We start from the raw sequence: 27,549 nt of genomic DNA, 5'->3' as shown, positions 1-27,549 counted from the left end.
TTGGACAACGTATACCCTCGGCAATAAACTAAAATGGTATACCGTGTTCCACGGCTAAAAGCTCGGTCTATTTAAGTCTCAGGCAGTCTATGTAGAACTACAATACTACCTAAGCACTTATCGCAGCAAAGAGCCGCAGTTGACTTGTGTTGGGGTGCTGGATAATGCAGTGCCACACACTAGTTAGTGTGTGACCAAATATAAAAAGTAGGGGGCACAGGCATTAACATGCATCACAATGGTTTCGATGGATATTATGTTTTATTAATTTATTTTTATTTATTAAACCTGAACTGATTATGGTAAGCAGGCCCTCTGTTAAATCAGACTAGATTTCTCACATACAGTAACCTTTTTAAATCGTAGTTACCTAAGAAATAACAATATTAATATGAGAAATAGTATTTAAGTGACTGGAGTGTCTGAAGTGGCAATGTGAGTAAATAGTACTGACTACGAACTAATAAAGTTAATATTGGCAGTGCTTGTACTACACCAGTTGCTGTCACTAATAGAGGTAATAGTAATAATAATGTTAATGACAATAATAACAATAATGACAGTGAGAGATATAAAAAGAATTTGAAGGTCCTCAAAATAAATATTTTCTAATATAGCGAGTTCCAGGAAATGGAAATTTAAGGAGACTGAATCAGCCAAGAATACTGGGAAATGGGGAGGATCTGGTTGGAGAGAAGGATGTACAAGGGTAACGAGTGCGTACGGTGACAATGGTAATCCTTACTGTTACTTTAGCAGATAGGTTATTAACAATTTTCTGAAGATGGGGATATTATCCAGTTCTCTAATATATTGCGGGAGGTTACTAGAAGGATTTCGACAAAGTGGCAGAACGATAGAGAGGGACAGAAACGATTTTTCTCTGATGGGAACGGGTGTTTCTGGTTCGTTGTTCAGACAAGAGCGTTATGGTCGAGGAGAGATATGAGGGACAGTGTTCGTCGATCAGACAGTATAGATGACAGAGGGTATAGAAACCTCTGTGCTTGCCTGCACGCAACCAGGGTAGGTGTGCATATGATGGTGTATCTAGTTATAGTTGTACCTTCTTATGCAGTGTTAATTATATATTCGACGTGTGCTGGAATCATGAACACACAATTGACACCAGTCTGAGATCTAAAGTAAATAATTGTGGCGCAGTGGTTAGCACACTGGAATCGCATTCGGTAGGACGACGGTTCAAACCCACGTCTGTCCATCTTCATTTAGGTTTTCCATAATTTTCCTAAATCGCTTCAGGCAAATGTCGGCATGGTTCCTTTGAAAGAGCACGGCCGATTTCCTTCCCCGTCTCTCCCTAATCCCAGCATGTGCTCTGTCTCTAATGACCTCGTTATCGACGGGACGTTAAACACTAATCTCCACCTCCTCCTAAAGTAACTAATGATATAATAAGACAATTATTTTAAATATGTCCTCATTTTCTTTCAGATAAATTCCTATGCTCTTATTATTTATTTCGTCCAGGTTTGCCACGTGTGGACGCGAAGTCAAAGCTACTTGTAGCAGAGACTTATTATTAGTACCATCTAGAGGTTGTCCATAAACAGTGTCTTACATACAACATATCGAAATTGTGGAGCACAATTTGAACATACAACTATTGGTTCCTGAATCCAACTAGTGGAGTAAGCTTAACAGACCTGAACTGGGAAGCAATTTTCCGTACAAATACAAGCAGGTGCAACTATACGATAAAGTGAATGGTATCACTCACGTCCTTTACTTTGACAGCCACATAAATACTTCTTCGTCAGTGCTTTTACTAGCAAATTAAAGCACACAAAAGTCTCGATAGTGCAAAGTCAAAGAGCAGCAACGAAAAAGAGAGTGGAATATAATAATAGGCTTTTGATAGAGACACAGTGATAAAACATGAAATACATCTAGGCCGTTATAACGTGCGGTTAAGTATTCGCCGCGCACGAGAACGCAACCGGAATCAAACCCAGATTTTACAGAAAGCGAATCCCTCGCGTTCGTGAATGAAAAGCTGTGGAGCGGTTCCGTTATTACTTCACGCCTTGAATTTCAGCAACACAGAATTGCTTTTAAATTCAGTCGCTGGCTTTTGTGGCTGGCGATCTCATTCGAGCCACAAACGCATAAAAGCTGATAGCGGCAGCTGAGCGCAGCTCACTGTACCTTTGTGTTGCCACTGCTCCCCGACAACTTACGCGCTCCCCGCAGACTAACAATATGCGATCAGTATAAAAATGATTCAAATTCAAAACTTTTATGGTCATTGTACAGCAAGAAAAAGCTATACGATGCCGTAAAGGTCAGTAACGGTTTTCTACATCATGTGAAGTGGCCCTTTCTTCCATTCTCACTGGAGGCGTCTTTGTTATTCTTCAACGCAGCGCCCTGTGAATATGTGGCAGCTGACATGTTAATTATTATCCTGAATTATGCGTGGTTTCTTTTACGTTAACCTAATCCAGTCGAGTTCATTTTCTAATCAACAGTTCGTAGTCAGGACGCCACCCATAGTAAAATAAAATTTGCGGCTATAGTGGAGTTACAAGGGCAGCCAAGTGAAAACGAAACAGATGAAAAGAGGGAAGTAAGCTGTATCTTATTTCAAAAGTAATCGCCATAACTGTTAATACATTTATGCCACTGTAAGACAAGCCGGTCAGTGCTTTCATGGAAAAATATTTTCAGCTGCCTACGGAACCAAGATCGTACCCAGACATGCAACTCTTCGTCCAAAGCAAATCGACGGCCACGTATATCTTCGCTCAGGGCTCCAAAAATATGGAAATCGCATGGGGGGGGGGGGGGGGGAGGGAGGTCGGGACTCTATGGAGGATGTGTAAAGGCTACCCAGCAAAACTTCAGCAGAGTTGTCAAAACAACCTTGGCAATATTTGTGCCCGCGGCTAACTACCCTGCTAGAAAAAAGTTAAGTACCCAGAAATGGAAGATGAAGCCAAGTGAAACTTCACGGGTTGAGATGGTATGTGATGCTGTTTCAGTGACTGCAAAATCGAGTCAAATTTACAAAGAAGTTGGCAGTATGACCCTACTTATCAGTATAAAGCTACGTCTCCGCTGACCTGGGCACATGCACTTACTCGGTTGTGAGCACCTGTCACAAAGCAAGCTGGCATAAAACAGTTACAAGATGACAGTGGTCATCTGGGGTAGTACAGAAAATCGGGTCATCATTGAACACAATCCAACGCCGTTCATCAGCAGTCAATGTTTCTCAGTCACGAAACCACTGTAAACACAGCCGTTAAGGCAACCTATGCTTGGGTTGGTAATTCCCTAATCTGGTTACTAACAATTTGCAAGCAGTTGTGAGGCATGACACGGAAAGTTGCAGGGTGTCAGTTACTTGTTCTTGGACTGGCAGGCACAGTTGTGAAAGGGTTACAATGTACTTCGTGGACATTACAGCGATTCTCCCTTATGGTCCTCAGGCATGGTCGACTGGAACCTTGACAAACAATATGCCTGTTCTCACATTCAGTCCACAATTGGGCTACTGTCACATCTGACTACCCCCCAGTCTGGATTTTGTACTATTTCGCCAGAAGACTGAAAGGTAATTCACAATCAGGCGCCTCTCAGACTCTTTCAGGTGTTCACAACGCATTCTCTAATCAGAACGTGGCACCTCCGTATCCTTCACACCGATCTGTCAACATCTGAAATTTTTCGTAGTTCTCATACACCCTACCAGGTCTGGTAACAACACTAATGTTCTCTGGGGGCCGCTGTACATGTCACAGAGAATTACGTAATCATCGATGGTGTGTACATGAACGTAGTTACATTGGATTCCTTCGTGTCTTATGGGTGCCTCACTGTGTTTGTCAGGCAGTGTATGTAATCGAGAAAGATAAAGAAAGAGCAGAGATCAGAAACGGAGCGAGTATGAGAATAATGTTGCGGGTTGCATAGTTTACAAATCAGTGCTATGTCACCCTGCGGTGTCGGTTGTTTTTCCATCCCTTGTTCACGTATTTCGATATCTGTCACTCTGTTGTTCATGCGACGATTTAATGTAGGTACTACAGAGCGAGCTTTCAACAGTGAAACAGTTTAGGAAATAGACGTTAAGTATTTCTAACTTCTCTGTGCCATCTTACGTTTCGATCCCTGTCTGGACAGATGGCTAAGATCCATTCACTGATTCAGCATCAGACCAATACTTCGTAAGATTTTCTGTCAGTACTGTGGGCAGAACTCTACTTTCGAGTTCGGTGAACGCTTCTCGCACGGTTCTCCTTATGATAATTCGGGCTTCGTTTAATTTTCGACCACGTTTAAACCTGCAGTGGAGTTCTCTTTCTGTCCGTAGAAGCTTCCTTACACGATTGTTAAACGGAGGTGGTCGTTTCTCATCCCTCACAGTATTTTTCGGGACAGATTTGTCTACATGCATTTGACGATTTTCTTTAACTTTGTCCGAGATGTACTTCTCGTGTCGATCTGCCAGATATTCTGAAATCTCTCTCCTCTCGCTCTTGCTAAACACAAAGATCGTCGTGTCTGTCTTTGTATTCCTACTTACGACTGTATCCAGTGATCATGTAAAGGTCTTATTAAAACTGATTCCCTGTTCCATACTAAGTGCGGCGAAAGGTTCTGGTCTGTTTGTCACTAACAGGTCTAAGATCTTACCTTCACCTAATGGGGAACATGGTAACACTGATGCAGCGTGGTATTTCAGTACATCTTACTCGAGTTTTATTTGTATTAATCAGTAATAAGCAAATGTTACTCGAAGGTTTCCTTTGTAATTAAGAAATTCAAGATCACCTCAGTCACGAAAATTGATCCGTTGACCTGTAACCCTGGACAACGTATGACCTCAAGATACACTGAAGAGCAAAAGAAACTGATACACCTGCCTAATATCGTGTAGGACACCTGCGAGCACGCAGAAGTTCCACAACACGACTTGCCAGGGACTCGACTAAAGTCTGAAGCAGTACTGGACGGAACTGACACCATGAATCCTGCAGGGCTGTCCATAAACCCTTAAGAGTACGAGGAGGTCGAGATCTCTTCTGAACAGCACGTTGCAAGGCACCCCAAGAGCCAGGCGGTTCTAGGCGCTACAGTCTGGAACCGGGCTATCGCTACGGTCGCAGGTTCGAATCCTGCCTCGGGAATGGATGTGTGTGATGTCCTTAGGTTAGTTAGGTTTAATTAGTTCTAAGATCTAGGCGACTGATGACCTCAGAAGTTAAGTCGCATAGTGCTCAGAGCCATTTGAACCATTTTTTTTTAGCGTTGCCGACCTCAGCACCGTATTCTGCCTGTTTACACATCTCTGTATTTGAATACGCATGCCTATACAAGTTTTTTTGGCCTTCAGTCCACGTATATCCATAGGACATGTAGAGTTACGTTTCCGTATTATCAGTGGGACATCTCATTAATGCTACAAACAATAAACTATAGTTACGTCTCAGTGCGCAACGTTAAAAATTGACGCCGAGGAGGAGAACTTCCTGTTTTGATCTGATTCCTCCGGTGGCTGCGGTCCGGTGTACCTGTAAGCGAATATCAATATCTGGCGGGTGCGAACGGGGAAATTGACGCTGACAATGGTCGCGAGCATCTGAGGAATCTGAAAGGTTTTATTAGGTGGCAGGCACGCGATATGAAGCGCGGCTTAGGCAGGGTACGTGGAATATCAGTGGAGCGGCCGCCGGCTTACGTGTCGAACGCCACTCACCGCGTCTGGGCTTGCAGGTGGCGGGAGGCGCGGAATCCTCGTTTCGCCGGATATCGGCAGGGGCTGTCACGTCCGATATCCGCGGCCGGCACTTTTCAGCTCTGCGCTTCGCCGCCCTTTATTTCCTGCGAGCCCCCATTACACGCTGCTGCTGTTTCTTTTACGTCTGTCTTTCATCCCTTCCTAACCTTTTTTTATATACAGGGTGTTTCGAAAATACTTTTCAGACGGATTCCTGGCACCGAGACGAGGAAAGTTGTCCATACTATCACATTTCCGAAAATTTTTCCTTCAGCAGTTATTAAGGGGCTCCGGAAAGGCTCAAAATCATGAAAAGTTCAATTTTTACTTTTTTGCGTTTTCTGAATCTGCAGACTATTACCTTTTAATAGATATATAATTTATTCATTTCCGAAGACTACAACTATTTTAAATTTTTTTTGAAATGTGTTCTACATGGGCGTGACCCACTGTGGCGCTGTTAAACTGCTGTCAAATGGTGTTATTATTAACGTCCGTGTTCATCAGGTACATTTTAGTGATGTGAGATAAAGTATGTGTTGTGGCTAACCTGTGATGGTTCAATATATATCGCTGGTGTGATTGTCGATTGTTTCATGTTTATTTACTCTGTCGTTATCTCGAAAATATTCGTAATTAATTCTGTTTCTTGAGTCTCTGTTTTGTTGAAGTATAATAATGAGTAAAAGTAAAGTTATTAGAAATCCTCTGAAGGTTTTTAAGAAAAGGAGAAATGTTGGAAAGCCAAAGGTATGTGTTATTACTGTAAACAATAAAGACGATAACCAAGTGAGTGAACCTAACCTCTCAAGTACACCTGCCCATAGCAGTCAAAGTGGGAAAGAAAATACTTCACAGAAAAAGCTTGGTTCAATGAGTGAAAACTATGAATGTTTTATGGGCGAATCGGATGTGAATGAAATATTTGATAAGTCGGTTCTCAAAGGAATTTTTTCAAACTGTGTAAGATGTATTCATTGTAGTGAAGTTGGTCTGGAACTCTCCATAATAAAGCACGTAGGACTTGCTAGTGAAATACAACTGAAATGTGATAAGTGTTCATACATGACCACCTTTTGGAACAGTGTTGCAGTAACTGCAACTGGAGAAAATGGGAATGAAGATAGGTTCTAACATGGTACGAGCGATGCTTGCTTTAGACAAGAAACGCCTTCGGGCTGCAGACAGTTCTGTAAAGAGTCTAGAAATACAAGCAAGAGTAAACAGGAGGAGGAACAAGAGGAAGCTGGAGGAGGAGTTTGCAGAGGATGAAGATAATCCATCCTATGGACCTGGAATGCACTAAAAACTTAATCCAATCTTTGTCGCTCGATTCCCAAAACTTTTATTTTCTCATAATACACTCCTGGAAATTGAAATAAGAACACCGTGAATTCATTGTCCCAGGAAGGGGAAACTTTATTGACACATTCCTGGGGTCAGATACATCACATGATCACACTGACAGAACCACAGGCACATAGACACAGGCAACAGAGCATGCACAATGTCGGCACTAGTACAGTGTATATCCACCTTTCGCAGCAATGCAGGCTGCTATTCTCCCATGGAGACGATCGTAGAGATGCTGGATGTAGTCCTGTGGAACGGCTTGCCATGCCATTTCCACCTGGCGCCTCAGTTGGACCAGCGTTCGTGCTGGACGTGCAGACCGCGTGAGACGACGCTTCATCCAGTCCCAAACATGCTCAATGGGGGACAGATCCGGAGATCTTGCTGGTCAGGGTAGTTGACTTACACCTTCTAGAGCACGTTGGGTGGCACGGGATACATGCGGACGTGCATTGTCCTGTTGGAACAGCAAGTTCCCTTGCCGGTCTAGGAATGGTAGAACGATGGGTTCGATGACGGTTTCGATGTACCGTGCACTATTCAGTGTCCCCTCGACGATCACCAGTGGTGTACGGCCAGTGTAGGAGATCGCTCCCCACACCATGATGCCGGGTGTTGGCCCTGTGTGCCTCGGTCGTATGCAGTCCTGATTGTGGCGCTCACCTGCACGGCGCCAAACACGCATACGACCATCATTGGCACCAAGGCAGAAGCGACTCTCATCGCTGAAGACGACACGTCTCCATTCGTCCCTCCATTCACGCCTGTCGCGACACCACTGGAGGCGGGCTGCACGATGTTGGGGCGTGAGCGGAAGACGGCCTAACGGTGTGCGGGACCGTAGCCCAGCTTCATGGAGAAGGTTGCGAATGGTCCTCGCCGATACCCCAGGAGCAACAGTGTCCCTAATTTGCTGAGAAGTGGCGGTGCGGTCTCCTACGGCACTGCGTAGGATCCTACGGTCTTGGCGTGCATCCGTGCGTCGCTGCGGTCCGGTCCCAGGTCGACGGGCACGTGCACCTTCCGCCGACCACTGGCGACAACATCGATGTACTGTGGAGACCTCACGCCCCACGTGTTGAGCAATCCGGCGGTACGTCCACCCGGCCTCCCGCATGCCCACTATACGCCCTCGCTCAAAGTCCGTCAACTGCACATACGGTTCACGTCCACGCTGTCGCGGCATGCTACCAGTGTTAAAGACTGCGATGGAGCTCCGTATGCCACGGCAAACTGGCTGACACTGACGGCAGCGGTGCACAAATGCTGCGCAGCTAGCGCCATTCGACGGCCAACACCGCGGTTCCTGGTGTGTCCGCTGTGCCGTGCGTGTGATCATTGCTTGTACAGCCCTCTCGCAGTGTCCGGAGCTAGTATGGTGGGTCTGACACACCGGTGTCAATGTGTTCTTTTTTCCATTTCCAGGAGTGTAATTACATGTTTTCTAGGGATCTTCCAAACATATGTGTTTCAAACTTTCAGTAAATGTTACACAGTACCTTTTGCATAATTTAACACAGCCTTTTTCCAAAAACCTGTATATTTTTGAATATATAAATAAAAAATTGCAAAAAAATATTGTGAATTTTCATTACAATTGAAAAAAAATCATCTTTAATAACTGAACTAAAATTTTGTAAAATCCCTGTGTTAGGTTGTAGCCCATATTCCAATAAATAATCTGTAAAAAGTTCAACTTCCTACCTCAAATACTTTGTGAGGAAAGATGTAATTTATAAGCGTTATTTTAACATTGCAAGTATAGGGCGTTCCGAAGCCCCTTAATCAAAGAACAATTCAGATAGTTCTCATTCAGAAACGCGTACAAATGTTTAAATCATGACTGGTACAGTGGGCTCATGCGGACACCAGGAAATTTTTTTTTGTTTACTTTGAATGTTTGTAACACTGTAATGTTTGAGGTCTCAATAATTTTTCAGACAGTATGCTATGATCTCCTCAACAGAGTGCTTTATAGCAGGTACGTTTGTGACCGTAGACCAGTTTTTCTTTTTTGTTGACTGCATCATAGAGAATATGAGACATTTTTCTAAGGAATTATTATGCGCTATCCCAGATGTCACTCAATATTGCTGTGGTGTGAACTGTTATGTTCGCCACACAACTGAAGGACATTTTAGAAATTTTATTAAGGCCGAATTGGCGTCAGAGAATCAGTTAGACAGCGCTGCCTAATGCTTGGATGCAGAGATGAGTCAAAACGACAGGACACGTGAAACGATACTGATGGCTAGGCACAAGTGAATGGGAAGCATAAACCGGTAACACGGGAGACAATACTAACAGATCCAAATATTTCGAGAAAAGAAATGTTCTGCCACTGTCTCGAAATACACATGGAAGAATACCTTGAATGTACTAGATTATGATTAAAAAAGTTAATATGTACTTCATTTAATAAAACTAGAGCATTACTAAAATATGACTAAAATGATGACGACTAATCACGAATAAACACGAAAGAGCACGATGTCTGAGTCTATTGAACAGTAACATATTGGTCGAAAAACATTTCTGGATGGGCCATCAGACAATTTTAGACATGCCTTTCTGCAAGTCAGGATAGTTGGTTTTTTTATTTCACATAATTTGCTATTAAATGTACCATACGGCCTTAGAAGTGGTTTAACAATTGATAATGCTATATTCTCTTTTCTCTGTGAGATACTGAATGGATTAAACAAAAGATTTCGAAGGCTAGGCATCTTTCTTTATTTAGCTAAGGCGTTTGATTCTGGTGATCACATAATATTGCTCCAGAAGTTGGACCATTATGGAATAGAGGGAGAAGCTCACATTTGGTTCACCTTCTAATTTAACAACAGACAGCAAAAGGCCTTTATCCACAGTGTTGAGAACGGCTGTAATGTGGAGTCTGAGTGGGACACTGTCAAATGGGGGTGCGCCAAGGCTCAGTGCTGGGGCCTTGTGGAGTCTGAGTGGGACACAGTCAAATGGGGGCGCGCCAAGGTTCAGTGTTGGGGCCACTCCTGTTCCTTATTTATATAAATGATATGTCCTCTAGTATTACAGGTGATTCTAAAGTATTTGTGTTTGTTGATGACACTAGTTTCGTAGTAGAGGATGTTGTGGGCAACATAAGCACTGTTTCAAATAGTGAAGTTCATGGCATACGTTCACGGCCTGCAGAAAATAAACTAACGCTAAATGATAGTAAGACACAGTTTTTACAGATTCTAACACGCAATTCAACAAAACCTGACGTTTTAGTTTCACAGAATGGACTTATGATCAGTGAAACTGGACAGCACAAATTTCTAGGTGTTCAGATAGATAGTAAACTGTTGTAGAATGCCCACGTTAAGAGTCTTGTTCAAAGACTTAATACTGCCATTTTTACTATTTTTGAACGGTATCTGAAGTAAGTCATAGATCGACTCAAAAGGAGACTACTTTGCTTATTTCCATTCGATTGTGACATCTGGTAATATATTTTGGAGTAAGGATATTTTTGGCTCAGTGGGCAATAAATGGCGTAAGTTCCCGAAGGTCTTGTCGACTCCAGTTCATTCGTCTGGGTATTCTGACATTGGCCTCTAAGAATATATATTCTTTACTGTCGTTTCTTGTTAACTGTATCAGCTTATGCCCAAGAATCAGCAGCTTTCACTCAGTTAATACTAGGCGGAAATCCAGTCTGCATTTGGATCGTACTGCCTTGACTCTTGTGCAGAAATGTGTGCAGTATAATGTTCCTTCCATGTTCAATAAGCTACCACAGGAATTCAAAGATCTTAGTAGTAAGGAGGAGAAATGCATACTATCACGTTTACGACTTTGATAAAAGTCGGATTGTAGGCAATCGCGATTGCGGTTTATCGTATCGCGACATTGCTGCTCGTGTTGGTCGAGATCCAATGACTGTTAGCAGAATATGGAATCGGAGGGTTCAGGAGGGTAATATGGAACGCCGTGCTGGATCCCAACGGCCTCGTATCACTAGCAATCGAGATGACAGGCATCTTATCCGCATGGCTGTAACGGATCGTGCAGCCACGTCTCGATCCCTGAGTCAACAGATGGGGACGTTTGCAAGACAACAACCATCTGCACGAACAGTTCGACGACGTTTACAGCAGCATGGACTATCAGCTCGGAGACCATGGCTCCGGTTACACTTGACGCTGCATCACAGACAGGAGCGCCTGCGATGGTGTACTCAACGACGAACCTGGGTGCACGAATGGCAAAACGTTATTTTTTCGGATAAATCCAGGTTCTGTTTACAGCATCATGATGGTCGCATCCGTGTTTGGCGACGTCGAGGTGAACGCACATTGGAAGCGTGTATTCGTCATCGCCATACTGGCGTATCACCCGGCGTGATGGTATGGGGTGCCATTGGTTACACGTCTCGGTCACCTCTTGTTCGCATTGACGGCACTTTGAACAGTGGACGTTACATTTCAGACGTGTTTTGACCCGTGGCTCTACCCTTCATTCGATCCATGCGAAACCCTACATTTCAGCAGGATAATGCACGACCGCAAGTTGCAGGTCCTGTATGAGCCTTTCTGGATACAGAAAATGTTCAACTGCTGCCCTGGCCACCACATTCTCCAGTTCTCTCTCCAACTGAAAACGTCTGGTCACAGGTGGCCGAGCAGCTGACTCGTCACAATACGTCAGTCACTACTCTTGATGAACTGTGATATCGTGTTGAAGCTGCATGGGCAGCTGTATATGTACACGCCATCCAAGCTCTGTTTTGCCCAATGCACAGGCGTATCAAGGGCGTTATTACGGCCAGAGGTTGTTGTTCTGGGTACTGATTTCTCAGGATGTATGCACCTAAATTGCGTGAAAATATAATCATATGTCGGTTCTAGTATAATATATTTGTCCATTGAATACCCGTTTATCATCTGCATTTCTTCTTGGTGTAGCAATTTTAATGTCCAGTAGTGTAGTTCTAAGTTCTAGCGAACTGATGACCTCAGATGTTATGTCCTATAGCGCTCAGAGCCATTTTGAACCATTTTTTGAACCAAAATGATCATGAAACTTCCTGGCAGATTAAAACTGTGTGCCCGACCGAGACTCGAACTCGGGACCTTTGCCTTTCGCGGGCAAGTGCTCTTTGCCCGCGAAAGGCAAAGGTCCCGAGTTCGAGTCTCGGTCGGGCACACAGTTTTAATCTGCCAGGAAGTTTCATATCAGCGCACACTCCGCTGCAGAATGAAAATCTCATTCAAAATGATCATGTTCAACAATGCTGGACGTGTCTTCATGCGGCGAGAGGTAGGAGCACTTAGTGCAACCAGGAACATTGTCGAACCTATGAACACAATCTGACCTCAGACTTTATGACCTGGTTCAAAAATGTTCAAATGTGCGTGAAATCTTATGGGACTTAATTGCTAAGGTCATCAGTCCCTAAGCTTACACACTACTTAACCTAAATTATCCTAAGAGCAAACACACATACACACCCATGCCCAAGGTAGGACTCGAACATCCGCCGGGACCAGCAGCACAGTCTATGACCGCAGCGCCCCTGACCGCTCGGCTAATCCTGCGCGGGTATTCGGCAGATTACCACATCAATGTCTATTAATGGAAGTATGATCATATGCATTTCAAGCTAAATTTGTGATCGGAATGAGGATTTATTTGTAGGGAAGGCGGAGCATATTATCTTGTATATAGAGTCATCGACACGTATAAATAACTTGAAGTGTGATTCTGGGAAGTGTTCAAAATGGTTCAAATGGCTCTAAGGACTATGAGACTTAACATCTGAGGTGACCAGTCCCCTAGAATTAGAACTACTTAAACCTGACTAACCTAAGGTCATCACACACATCCATGCCCTAGGCAGGATTCGAACCTGCGACCGTAGCAGCAGCGCGGTTTCGGACGGAAGCGCCTACAACTGCTCGGCCACACCGGCGAGCTCTGGGAAGTGTGTTCGGACGCAGCCGTTCCTACTGTTTATTAATGACCTGGCAATCAATATTCATAGTAACCTTAAACATTTCGCTGATGATGCAGCCCTCTATAGGTTACTGTGTAAAACGTGCTGCACACACATCATATGTAGGTTCTAGTATAATATATTTGTCCATTGAATACCCGTTTATCATCTGAATTTCTTCTTGGTGTAGCAATTTTAATGGCCAGTAGTGTAGTTCTAAGTTCTAGGGAACTGATGACCTCAGATGTTATGTTAGGTTGGTTGGTTGGTTTGCATAAACGATATGCTCCCCAGATATTCACAGACGAAGCTGAGCTTGTACGTTCACTGTGCACTGCTACTGCCAGTTGAATCCAGTGTTGCCTGATAGAGACAGGTTTCCCGCGACATCCAATATATGGCCATTTTAAAGATTGGCGGGGATGTTAAACCAAACACTGGACGTTTATATATTAATTTCGAGTATAGGACGCACCTGAATTTTGGAGGCTATTTTTGTAAGAAACAAGTGCGTGTTATAGTCCGTAAAATACGGTAGATTGTTGTCAAGTCAGAAACTCATTACAAAAGTACTCCACTTGCTTTCACACATTGTTGGACTCGTGAGCTCACAGACTTTGGCACCCTATCAAACACCCGTGGGTGATATCGAAAGTTTTCCCAAGCGCCACTGATATGCTAGTGAAACGTTTCTACATTATAAATTTCTGCTTCAGAAAGCTTATAAATAATCCAGTGGATTGAGATCGGGGCAACGTCTGGGCCATAGTAGTAATTCTGCTTCCAACCAGTATGTTGTGGTAGATGCCATATAGTTTATCTCTGAAAATGTTATATATAGAACTGCCAGCCCATCTTTGTGAGATAGACAGACGCCGAAAGGCGCGCGCCGCAGGCGACCATAGCAAGCGAGGAAGTAGGGCGTCGAGCTGTCAGTAGAGTGCAGACGGCACCGCAGCCCCTGCTATTGGCGAAATATACGGACAACGATGTAAGCTAGCTGTCAAATGGATAGCAGCTAAATCGAGTGGTTTTCCCCGGGCAGGTGCCACGCACAGCGTGAGGGTGTCGCCATGGCGAAAATTCAAAGGTCGAAAATTATTCCACGGCCACCGTGGAAGTAAAATTGACACTAATAAAGATAAAGAATAGGCAATGGCACAGTATGAAAGAGTAAACTGAGGCGCACCAACTATGTAGTTGTAACAGGATTTTAGACATTGACGGTGGAATATATAACTGTACCTATTACATTTAAAAATTAATAACTTGTAACGGATTCCAGCTATCTTAACGGACAAAGTGCCAAAAGACAGCGTTTGAACAGACATACACGCCCCGTAATGTTAATTTCAAGCGTTGAAAACGCATTATACTACAAAATAAATTGAAAACAGTGTATAGCGTCAGGATCAGTTAGCAGTAGCTATCTGTGTATCTTTGACTCTCTTAGGTTTAAAATAAGCAGTAATAAAGAATGGTAATTTTTACCATTTCACTTAACAAGGTGCAAATAACCTAAAAACTATACACACAAGCAAAAGCTATTGACTGTTATCACCATGGAAACGCCATTGAAATTCTATCCCTAATTCATGTGTAACACTTATAGTAACGATAAGTTTCATGTAATTCTTATTTTTTCCAAACTTGACGCTCAACCAACGAAAGACAGTGTAATAGGGTTACCGATAAAAATCAATAAAACTAGTATTATTAGATCTCAAACGAGTGCGTACAAGTCCAAGTCACGTAACGCATTGAGATGTGTATTGTGCGATTTTATAACGACAGATCGAGGCTATTTAAGGGTCCCAGCTTAGCTGGTTGTACGAGATGAGTAATGCAAGAACTGTGCGGATTAGCGCCAGGTCAGAAACGATTAAAGTGGTAGAAATTTTTCTAGCGACATGTCTGAGGAGTAGCAGAATCTCTGCAGCAGTTCCGGCACCAACAGAAATTCTCGACAGTCGCGTTCGTAAACACTCTTTCTGAACAGCAACGTGGTGCTGAAGACTTGAAAAATTTCTTTATAAGCTCGTGGACTCAGAAATGTTATCCACAACGATTTTTAGAGCTTTAATTCTGAATTCCATTGTCGTGTCCCAGGCTTAGTGCATCCACCATCGAGCTATCCGGCACATCTGGTTTTACAATTACAGTATTAAGCAAAGGTTACATTAAGATTTCAAGTACGGAACACTATCCAGCTTGTGTTCCGGATATTCATTTGCTTCGTCAAACAGTTATTCCTGCAATTTAGTGAATTTATTGTAAGTTAACAAAACCGTAATAGGGTAATGCGGTAGGTTGGCGTGCTCGTCCTCCAGACACCAAAAGTAAAAGGACTTTAAAATAGGTCGCGCACATAACTAAGCACTTATACGCGAACAGAGAGTGTAAAAGGGTAGAGAGAGCCTTAAATAAAGCACTTGCTTTTCCATTATTTTCAGTGGAACATACTGCAACAACTGTGGAAAATTTGGAATAAGAGGGGGAAAATCAGTATAAATACGTCGAAAAATACTTGAAAGGACTTTTAATGATTTTTCAATATTGTCGCCGCTTGCTTTTACATACGCGTTCAGTCAAAACCTTTCAGCCTCCCTCCGACTGTGTTGGCTGATTGCACAAGCGTCCATGAAACATTGATGAGGCGTCTCTCCATCAGGAATGTCTCCTGCATAAACCATGTTAGGCTCCCACCGCAGATAATGATCCGAAGAATTGAGGTCGGGTGTTCGTGCAGACCATGTAATTGGTCTTTTCCCCGTCACTATATCACACAGAACTGTGGCTCATTATTCATATACATGAAGGGTTACGTTTCACGTTTAACGAAACGCCTTACCAGTTGCAGGTCCCGAAGCTAGAACTTCGAACACGTAACGAGATAAACTTGCGTATTATTATTCGTATTTGAATTGTAGTTTGTCGTTGCTGTGTTGTCTGATAGTTTATTAATATTAAAGGTAAGAGATACCTGCTCTGCCACATAAACCTCAGATCTCTTTGATCTCACTTTTGTGTTCGTAATTCCACCTTCACGGTCGATTAACTGACACGGAAAGCACAGAAGACAAACTTGTTTGTAGTTGTTCCTAGAGGTGGATAATATGCTGCTTTTCCAGGTACTGAAATCTCTAGTTCATTTATAGAGCGGATACATATGTCATGCTAGTCATCATCTTTACTAGAAGAGTCATTTTACTGAGCGACACAATCTCGAAAGTTGAATTACACTGAATATTACTTGGCGCCATTTCCACAATCCTTGCTAATCACTATGGATAAGCTTTCTGGGACAGAGATTTATTCAATAAATTCTAGGGCTCTGCTACAGGTGGATGTCGAGGAGAATTGTGTAAATCACTAGTGCTCTAGTAACGTTTCATGGTATACTTAGTCAATGTTTTACTAGCAGAGTTCAATCGTTTTTGTTTTATTACAACAACACCTATAGCCTGAGTTGTATGCAAGCGCTATTGCGTGCATTTTACATAAAAGACAACACCGTATTCGATAATGATTTTTCAAACGTAATGGTGAAACGGAGAGTCCGTGAACATAAAGTCTGTAAAATATTTTTTCGATTGACTCTGCCATTTCACAGTTCCACATCTTCATATCGATTTAGATCAATCGTTAGGTAATTCTCAGAACATAGCATACAACACAGCTTGCTAAAACATCTTGTAACAGCAGGAGCCGCGCGTTATAGATCACATTGTGACCGACCCAGATACCACTGCCTTAACCCGTGTCTCTGAATCGCAGAAAACCGATACGATCGTAACGATTTAGGCTTAGGCTCTCCAGTAACTCCTCCATACGTTGCAAATTGAATTGTTTGTCGCCCCTCTTAAACATGGCAGCTTTGCGAGGGCTCTTTTCTCGTTGTCGTCTCTGCTTCCGATGCAGATGTCACGGCGCCGCCGACGTTTGGAAAAAGTGTGTCCCCTCATCTTCGATTGAAAGTCAGAAGAGGCTCTTCTCGGCCACTCTGCGAGATTTGATTTCCGTAGAAGTCCGGGACGACTTTGGCCAGTTGATTCACCAAGGAATCCTTCGCTCTCTCTCAAACTAAGTGTTGTCCTTTCTTACAAAAAGTCTGCCTTTTAATTTCTTATATGCCGTGTCCAGACAGAGGTACTTCGTCTCCAGCTACTTCAATGTCTTCCGAAAATAAAACACAGAAGTTCCCAGAATTAAAACAACGAGGATTAAGTGATTGGTGTACAAACGGTCTCCCAGTATTCTGTAGTCATTTTTCCAATTAATTTTATCCTCGTGAAACAATCCTCGACAGCGTTACACTATATTTTACAAATTCTCACACCCCTCAATTTTTCAGAATTTGTGTGAATAGTTACTGACGTCCTTGAGTTAAGATTATAATTATATTTTTCCAGCAGACAGGAGTTCAAGTCCCATTAGTGTGAAGCACTTTATGTTGCATCCCCATCCTTAGGAATAGGGTGTGACAGAAATAATGGGCTGCTCTGACTGGCTATCTGATGGAGCCAAGCTCATCATTTAAAATAACATTCACCTATAAACTACAAACACACAAATCAAAAGGTTATTTTTAAGCGCAAATGTCATCAAGGAAAGTATAATTACACAAAGAAATCGAATTATTTAACCTCAGCCACAGATTATTTCTTCATTTTGGCGAAAAGAGAAATTTTACATGAAATGGAACGGAAATCAAATGCTAGACGTCCACTTTCTGCTTATGAGGCCACGGAAATAATACTGAAGAAACAACCATTTATACACAAACTGCCTGACAAAAAGAGTGAAGCACTCAGAAGGGGTGGAGGAAACGAAACGTATTTTTACGGGTTGAGAGGCTATGTGATGTTACTTCAGTGATTACAAAATGTAGTCAAATTTACAAAGAACTTGGAAGTATGAGCCCAGTTATCAGTATGACGTTGCACCCCTCTGGCCTGAATGCACGTACTATTTCGGTTGAGAAGGGAGTAGTCGTAAAGCCGTTGTACCCTCACCTGAGCCAAGCTGCCCACATGTTGCCATAGTTGTTTCAAGTACGCTGCATAACTTTCGCTGGGAAGTCCATACACATCCTCCATCAGGCCGATCTTCCCCCCCCCCCCCCCCCTCACCCCGCCCCCCCAATGCGATTTCCATATTTTTGGAGCCCTGAAGAAAGACATTTGTGGCCGTCGATTTGCTTCGGAAGAAGAGAGGCACCCCTGATTACTGATTGCAATCATTCTTCCGTAAACAACGGCATACACTTTTCCACGAAGACATCGAACGCCTTTTCTCACAGTGAAATAAATGTATTAACAGAAATGGCAATTACTTTTGAAATAATAAACAGTTTACATAAAAAGCTCCATCCAAAACTTGTAGCTAACTGCATGTCGATACAATATCGTAGAACTACGGTTTCACGTCTATGTGGGTGGAACTAGTGCCAACTGTATAACAGTGGAGGAATCTTAATGACTTAGTTATCGCGGATATATTTTAATAACCCTTAAAGAGTTGCATTCTTATGGGCAGTTAGAAAGAGTACATTAACAAATACTAATCACATATGATCTCTTGCATCTCCTGCAAGCAAATTTAAACCTTGAACTTTATCGATATTTCAATTTCCTGCACGGTAAAATCATTATTAACATGTAAGTTAACTGCTAGTTCCTCGATAACTTCAGAATTCAGAAGGAATATGGTGGTCCGGAAACAATATCGAAACGGATATCAGAGCAAGTAACTTACGTAGGTGACATTATAACAAACTTCCATGACATTTGAATCTCCAGTAATAGAATCATCAGTTGCCATTGTCGTAAACTTGAAGATGTGGTACGGACATAATACGTAAGCTGGAGCTAATAAGTGGTACATCGTTTTGCTGACTGCATACCACTCCATACTGCCGTCTATTAATTCGTAATAAGAGGAAGAAGCATCAGTTTACCGTTATACCAAGTTCTTAAATGAACTACACCACCAACCATGTTACAATGAAAAGTCCATGAAACTGGCAGAACTGCCTAATATCGTGCAGGGCCCCGGCGGGCACGCAGAAATGACGCAACACGACGTGACATGGACTCGACTAATGTCCGAAGTAGTTCTGGATGAAAGTGACACCATGAATCCTACAGGACTGTCCATAAATCCTTAAGAGTACGAGGGGGTGGAGATCTCTTCTGTCCAACACGTTGCAAGGCATCCCAAATATGCTTAATAACGTTCATGTCTACGGAGTGTGGTGACCAGCGGAAGTGTTTAAACTGAGAAGAGTGTTCCTGGAGTAATTCTGGACGTGGGAGGTGTCGCATTGTCATGCTGAAATTGCCCAAGTCCGCCGGAATGTACAATGAAAATGAATGGATGCAGGTAATCAGACAGGATCCTCACGCACATGACACCTGTCAGAGTCGTATCTAGACGTATCAGGGGCCCCGTATGACTCTAACTGCACACGCCTCACGCCATTACAGACCCTCCACGAGCTTGAACAGTCCCCTGCTGACATGGATGGTCCACGGATTCATAAGGTTGTCTCCATACCTGTACACGTCCACCCGCTCGATACAATTTGAAACGAGACTCATCCGGCCAAGCCACATGTTTCCAGTCATCAACAGTCCAGTGTCGGTGTTAACGAATGCAGGAGAGGCATAAAGCTTTGTGTCGTACAGTCATCAAGGATACACGAGTGGGCCTTTGGCTCCGAAAGCCCATATCGACGATGTTAATTCGTAACGTGTTAACGCACTATGTGGAAAATAAAAACCCTCGTGTATGTCTGCACAATGGGTCGCTAGTGATTAATAATGCGCGCCGTGGATGGTCGGTATAACTTTGGGAAACACCCTGTAGTAGTTCCTTCTAGTGCAGTTGGATAGACAGAGTGTGGAATCATCTGCTTGATCTTCAGTGTCCAGACCTGTGAAATAGGAAAGTGCATAACCATAATCGGCGACCTACATTCCTACGCGCTTCTACCCGATACATCCGCCCCACCCCCCCTCCCACCCATTTACACCTCCGGTACACATATTTAATCTAGCGCATTTCATTGAAAGATAAACATTAATTTTATATCATCAAAACAACATTTTCATTCCCATCAGCACCATGATGATGGTGGAACTGTTGTCCACAAAAACATCGTGGGCTTTCGACGATCGGATCAATCATTATACCTGAGATCCATGGAAGAAGTATATGCGACGGGAAAGTCTCAGATTTTTAATAATCTGTAGTTTTTCCATTCCCTGAAACGCGGAAACGATTAGTCCTAGAGAAAAAATTTATGGGACCTTTTCTGTAGGAAATATAATGAAGTTTAATTTTGCGCTGGCAAACAGTTTCGCTAGGAGCCACGGTTTTCAAAGGAAGGTTGGTTTTAGCGTCCCGTCAACATCAACGTCATTAGAGACGGAGCAGAGGCTCGGATTGTGTCTAGGATGGGGAAGGAAACAGGCTGTGCCCTTCAAAGGCACCGTCCTAGCATTTGCCTGGCGCGATTTAGGGAAATCATGGGAAACCTAAATCTCAATGGCCGTACGCGGGTTTCGACCGTCGTCCTCCCGAATGCGAGTCCAGAGTGCGCCACCTCGCTCGGGGCAGCTATTCAAAGTAAACATAAATAAGTTACCCATAAATGCCACTGCATCCCAACGCTCACACCCCATCGGTTAGGAGTTTTAGTGTGTTGTTCATTGTGCTCCCTTCTACTAGTGTACAAAAATTTGCGACTACAGCACTTTTTCCCCCAGTCGACTTCATTTGGTCTTCTTTGGCTAAACCAAGCGTATATCTTGCTCATATTTAGCCTTCAGTCCATAGGATGGTTTGACACATCTGTGCTGTATTCGATATTGTTACATTGGAAGTGATATGCTATTGCCTTCTTATGATAGACCTGACAGTCAATTATAGCGGAACTCCTGTTTAATCTGGGCTCCACGTTACGGTGCCAACACAAATATTCAACTATACAAATGATAGCATCATATATAAGATGCGACAAGCGAAAGAATACTTTTTTAGGATCGATGTAGAACGGAATTTCCTACACCTGGATCTTTACTGCGTTTATTTAAGCGCCTCACATTGGCTTTGGAAGTAATGGCAAATAATATAGTAATGTATGACATGCATACTAAACAGTCAGGTAGATGCAATATTTTTTTACTTGTGAAAAGGTTTGGGCTCAGTACCACAACTACTCTTACGGTCTGACGTACGATCGTGTTGGGTCTCAAGTGAAATTTATGACTGTACTGAGGACGCAGAAAGCTACCTGGGCTGGTGAGTCATCGTCAGATGTATTAATAAATTTAATTTTTTCCAAACAAATAGTGTTGGTATCTTTACTGTTTATCTTGTATATTAATGACCTAGCAGAAAATAGTAATAGTGACTCCAGACTTTCGGCAGATGACTAATTCATCCATAAAGAAGTAGTGTCAGAATGAAGCTGCACAAATATTCAGTCATATTTTGATAAGATGGGCAGCTTTAAATTTTCAAAAATGAAAAATTTCGTAATTCACAAAACGAAAAATGGTAATGTCCTAAAGCTACAAAATCAGTTCATCTGAATAGGAATCAATCGACTCCTGCAAATACCTGGTTATGACAGTTTATGGAGTTATGAAACATAAAATAAACTCGTTGGTATAGCAGGTGGTAGACTTCGGTGCATTGACAGAGTATCCGTAAAATGCAGTTAATGTACAAATGAGATTTCTTACAAAACACTCACGCAACCCATCCCAAGATATTTTTCAAGTATGCGGGACATACATCAAATAGGACTAAAAGGTGATTCGAACGTGTACAGAGAAGGGCAGATGAATGGTGACAGGTTTGTTTTACTCGTTGACGACCGTCACGGATATACTGAAAAACGTGAGCTGACTATTGCTCAAAGATAGACGCAAACTAACAATCAAAGGCCACTTACAAAGTTTCAGGGAACAATTTTAACTGAAGAATATAGGAATACACTACAAACCACGTACATGTCGTTCGTGTAGGAAACGGCAATAGAGGCACAACGGGACATAGCCTTTGCGCCATGCACTTTTGAGTTGACTGCAGAATATGGATTCAGATACAGATGCAGATGCAGCTCATTAAATTGCCACGTAACGCCGATGTGAGCACAGGCTGCTTCTATCAGAATCCCACGAAACCACCACATTCTCTGGCTTCTTTGTGCCTCCGAAGGAGCCTATTGTAGATATGGCTACGTCGTCGTACGCAGTTGCTAGGTTCGTAAATTCACGCGTTTTCGTGGCTGTATCGATGCACCGCACGTGCGATATTTCCGATAATTCTGGGAAGGGACAGGAAGCAATAGACGAGGTGAGGGCGAGGCACATGGTGGTAGCCTTTTAAAATATGCACCGCACCGGAGAAACTAATTATAATGGCCCGTCGCCTTCGATTTAGAGGAAATGAGGCGCGGGTTCGCCCCTGGCAGTTAGGCACGCCCGCCCACCAACAAACGCGGCCACGTACCACCGGCCCCGTGCGTGGCTACGGTGTGGCGACGCCGCTCTAATTACACCTGAATCAAAGCGAAACGCTTATTTGCTACAAAATTTCGCAGAACATTAATGCCGAAGATTCATACACTTTCTGCTCATATCTTAACATAGCCACTTTTATTGCTCAAGCACAACTGGTACCTTGGAACTAGGTTCTGTAAACCTTCCGGACACTTATTCTTCCACAACTAAAGTGCGCGTCATTTACAACGGCGGCCGAGTTTAGGTTCGTTCTGCGCATCTGACGTCACAAAACACAGTCAGCCAATGAACAGAGAACGACGTTGCCAGAGCTCGGTTGCAGTGCAGAGCATGGACTAGTGTCTTCAGTTTTAGAAACGTTCAGTCATAAATAAAGTAATTGAACAAAAGCAAGTCTTGATAGCAGACCTTCTTTTATATAAAGTTTGGAAAAAGCATTCTTTATACCAATTGCTTCATATTCTGTTAATTATTTAAACCAAACAAGCAATAAACCTCCTAATTCAGGCAACGGCAAGGAAATGTGTTTTTTTATCATTCTCACAAACCGCTTTTACGCAATAAAGAACAGTGGTAATTGTTTATTTCCTATTGTAATTCGACGAAACGTGAGTAATTCATAGTCATACCAACAGTGTTTATCGGTATTTTGCGTAATATTTTAAAGTCCTCCAGGAAGGCTGTTGAATGGTGAGCTGCGTTAGCGTAATGGTTACAGCGTTTAGCTGCTAAGCGAATGGTTCTTTGTTCAAACCTTCTTTGGTGCTTAATATTTTCTTTATTTAAAAACAATATCGAAGTGTCTTACTTTATGAATTTTATTCGTTTGAATGTAATTTTTTGAAATTTCTAGGGGCAACGAAAATCGACCATACGGAAAGTATACGCTATGGACTTTTACCTCTGAAACTCTTCAAAATTGCGTGCAGTGGTTACGTGTATGAAAGAGAGGCGTAGAATCGCATATCACGACTGCTGTTTTTCGTTTTGCAGTTTTGCTGTTCACATTGGTCAGGATGCCGTGTCTGTCATGTGAATATGGAATCACGGGTTCAGGAGGTCCTTACGTAACGCCCTGCAAGTTCTCTCTGGCACCATGTGGCTATCGCCCGTTAGGAGGGACATATTGTTTGCCTGTCACCTTGAATTAGGAGATGGGTTTCTTTGAACGGACAGTGTGACGACATCTGGAGCACTGTTAATTAACAGCATAGTCATATGACAGCAGAGACATATGACCATCACTTTGCCGGCCGAAGTGGCCGCGCGGTTCTGGCGCTGCAGTCTGGAACCGCGAGACCGCTACGGTCGCAGGTTCGAATCCTGCCTGGGGCATGGATGTATGTGATGTCCTTAGGTTAGTTAGGTTTAACTAGTTCTATGTTCTAGGGGACTAATGACCTCAGCAGTTGAGTCCCATAGTGCTCAGAGCCATTTGAACCATTTTTTTGACCATCACTTTAAGCAGATCATATCATGAACGTACGTTTATAAACGATTTTTTTTATATGCTGTAATGCAGTAAACGTCATTGGATCCTTTCTTTTCTGAAAGTACTCTAAAGTATAGCCACTTTCCACCGTTATTTATAGTAAATGTTGACGTCTTGTATTCCTCAGCCATATCCAGATATTTCCGTGTATTGTGCTTAAAGTAATCTGCGAGCTTTTCTTATACAACTGCAGTGGCTTGTCCTTTTACCTACAGCAGTTTATATTCTTCCTTCATGGTGATAATTTTCGCAAAATAATCCAGTTTGCATATTTTGACTTTGATCTATTCCATTTCCAGTTTACTTCTGCAGGCACATAGCACATTACTTTAACTTAAAGGAGTAATTTCAGTAATAGGGACTCGTTTAAATCAATTTGATACATTTTATTTTCTTAAAACTTGTGGTATAATGTTGTTAATTTCAGTCAATCGCAATTCAGTATTAACTGTATTTGACAGTTTAGAAAAAGTCCTATATTAAGGGAAATATGTCCCTACAGCTTGAACGTGTTGAGACTGTGTTGACAATTTACACACAGTTTGTAGGTAAATAATTAAAGCTATAGGTAAACAGAACATAGTTTATAATATTTTCTCAATATTGATTGTTTGAAAGGTTTACTTGTACACCAGTCAACTTTTATATATTCTTATTGCCTCTGCAGACAACATGTAAAACACTGCTAAACACAGTAACTGTTCCATAAGCAATCTGATAGTTTACACTATTTAGAAGGGATTGGCATAAATTACACACGAGAAGATTGTACATAGAGTTTTTTAGCATTTACTATACTTAAACAAGGTACCACAGGGTCAAAAACATCATTCATTTGTAGTTGTAAATCGTACTTTCCCATTTGGTAACACCAATTTCTGTGGTCAAGGAAGCCATTAAAGTACCTCGTACTTGCATGTCAGGGCACATCATAAAAATGATACAGTGATTACTGATATTGTTGCTCACTCCTGGGCTTGTGAACTGACATATAAATTTGTTATACATCTTTATTCTACAGTTGTAGCCTATCTATTTAAAAGTCTCTATCAGAACTGTCTTATGGTTGTTGTGAAGGAATTTATAGGGTAGAGAAGCAAATCCAGGCTCTGTTGCACCGCGTATGAAGGAATAACGATGTGGCAGGAAAATCGTGTGTAGGCGAGTCACGTGCGAACAGCATATGGCGTGCGTTGCGTTATGGGAGTGTAATGCCACGACCTAGCCGTGCTAGTGCGTGCAGAATTCCATCATCTCCGGATTCCAGCTGACCAAGCCTTGCTTAAAATGCCCTGTTGCACTTGTTTCCAACCATTCCTTCCACATCTGTGTCCAGTTGCACAACGGACACACTCAACATTCTGCTTCACTACACGGCATTGTTCACAATCACAGTGCTGTTTCTTTTGTAGTCTTTTTGCACACAGAGTCATCTTTTGAAATTAGATAATGACATTTATCCATTTTGCTAAAAATCACAGCAGAATCTCAGATTATATCCAAATCCATAAGGTAATACTTGTCTGCAAGCAGACCCCAGTCCGTTCATCAATACGTTTTAACAGCAGCCAATACGATTTCATATGGTATAGCCATAGGATTTTTATATTTACTCGAAATAATTTCCAGAGCATGCATGCCAATTTTCTCCATTATTCCTCCTGCTGTCACATTGTCATCCTCATGTAGGAGAAATGGTAGTATCGCCTTCAAAAAAGTTGTTCAAATGGCTCTGAGCACTATGGGACTTAACATCTGAGGTCATCAGTCCCCTAGAACTTAGAACCACTTAAACATAACTTAACCTAAGGACATCACACACATCCATGCCCGAGGCAGGACTCGAACCTGCGACCGTAGCGGTCGCGCGGCTCCAGACTGAAGCGCCTAGAACCGCTTGGCCACACCGGCCGGCCAGTTTCGCTTTCACACTGTGTTTAGCCAAGATGAACTTGAAGAATTTACCAGATAGATAAATGCTAAATGCACCGCACATTTACTTCTTTAGCATTACGGACTGTCTTTTTTTCCCTAAGGACAGTGCCATTTTCAGTGCAATTTGTGGTACCGATGTTAGTAACAAGTCTGTCTACGTTCTCCATGAATAACATGACGTCACTTCTGGTCATGCTACCTATATTTAGAAGGCTGTTGGGTGCTGTCCCTCATGTGACAGTATGATAGTGTATCCGGATTATGCGACGTGGTGCCACCCAGATTATGCGTTGCAGGACTAGAGGTCTTCAGGAAATCCACCGCATAACCATATTCAATCGCAAATTTGCTGCAGCTTCCCGTTTGCTGATTTGGATAAATTTCCCACCATTGCATAACAAACATTGTCAACTCCTGGCGCTCTGTTTGCTGTGCATGTTGAGGCAGTCTACATTTCTTCCTTTTTAAATGGCGTGCAAAGAAAATTGTGTGATACTTATCAAGGAGCACTCAAAGGTCTTGACCGAGTGAAGAACGTGCTATTTGTTCCTAGGGATGTGTCTGCAACTTATGTACCCTTTTAAAAATGGTAGTTCCTTGGTTCCTATGCCGAAGGCCTCTAATACGTCTCACTGTCTCTGTGACATTAGTATTTCTATGTAAATTGATACAAAATTCTGTGCAGGTATCCTTCTTCTTTTTCTTCAAAATACACTTTATATGGGAATTTACTTTCTTTCATTGTAACAAATTATCGGGTGACTCGTTAGCACGATATTGTCTCAATGCGTTCTTCGTTGCCATAACTGTTCTTGAACGTTGTGTATCCCACCAAATGGTTGGTTTTTTCCTTTAGTTTCTTCTACATTTTCTCATGAGGATTGTTTCGAGAGTTTCTTTCTTTATTATTTCGATGCTTTATACTCGTCCTGTACGTTGTGCCATATTTTTAGGTTTGAAATTAAGTTCCGAAACTACATGTTGTATTGTTCCAATTGCGCTTCTTTTACTCTCCATTTCCCACTTACCTCTACTCCATCATGTGACGTAGTATTTATTTCTAGTTCGGTTTCAATTGGCAGGTGATGTGATCCCACTGTCACTTTGGACAGTCCAATGAGTTAAAGCAGCCGCTTCTGGAGAACATATGGATCGGTCTACAGCTGTGTTTGTTCCATACGGACTAGATACTACGGTAGATTTTCCGTCATTAAATAGCACTAGCACACTCTTCACTTATTTCTTTCAGTTTCTATTTCACTTTACAGGTTCCGCGAAATTAATTTGTCATTTTCAGAAGCTTAGTATTGGTTTAACAGATGCCAATATCTTCTTCACAGAAGCATAATACCCTGATACGTCCAAAACTGTACATATAGTGTGTGATTATTGTAAAGCCAGGTTAACAAATTGTAAATTTACAGTAAATGAGTTACATTTACGTACACTTCAAACTGTTGTTCCAGCAGCAAGGAACATATATGTATGAAGTGAAAAAAATATCTCTGCAACTCGTGACTGAATTTTA

The sequence above is a fragment of the Schistocerca americana genome, chromosome X (assembly GCF_021461395.2).
Source record: "Schistocerca americana isolate TAMUIC-IGC-003095 chromosome X, iqSchAmer2.1, whole genome shotgun sequence".
Taxonomy (NCBI): domain Eukaryota; kingdom Metazoa; phylum Arthropoda; class Insecta; order Orthoptera; family Acrididae; genus Schistocerca; species Schistocerca americana.
This window is presented reverse-complemented; position numbering follows the sequence as displayed.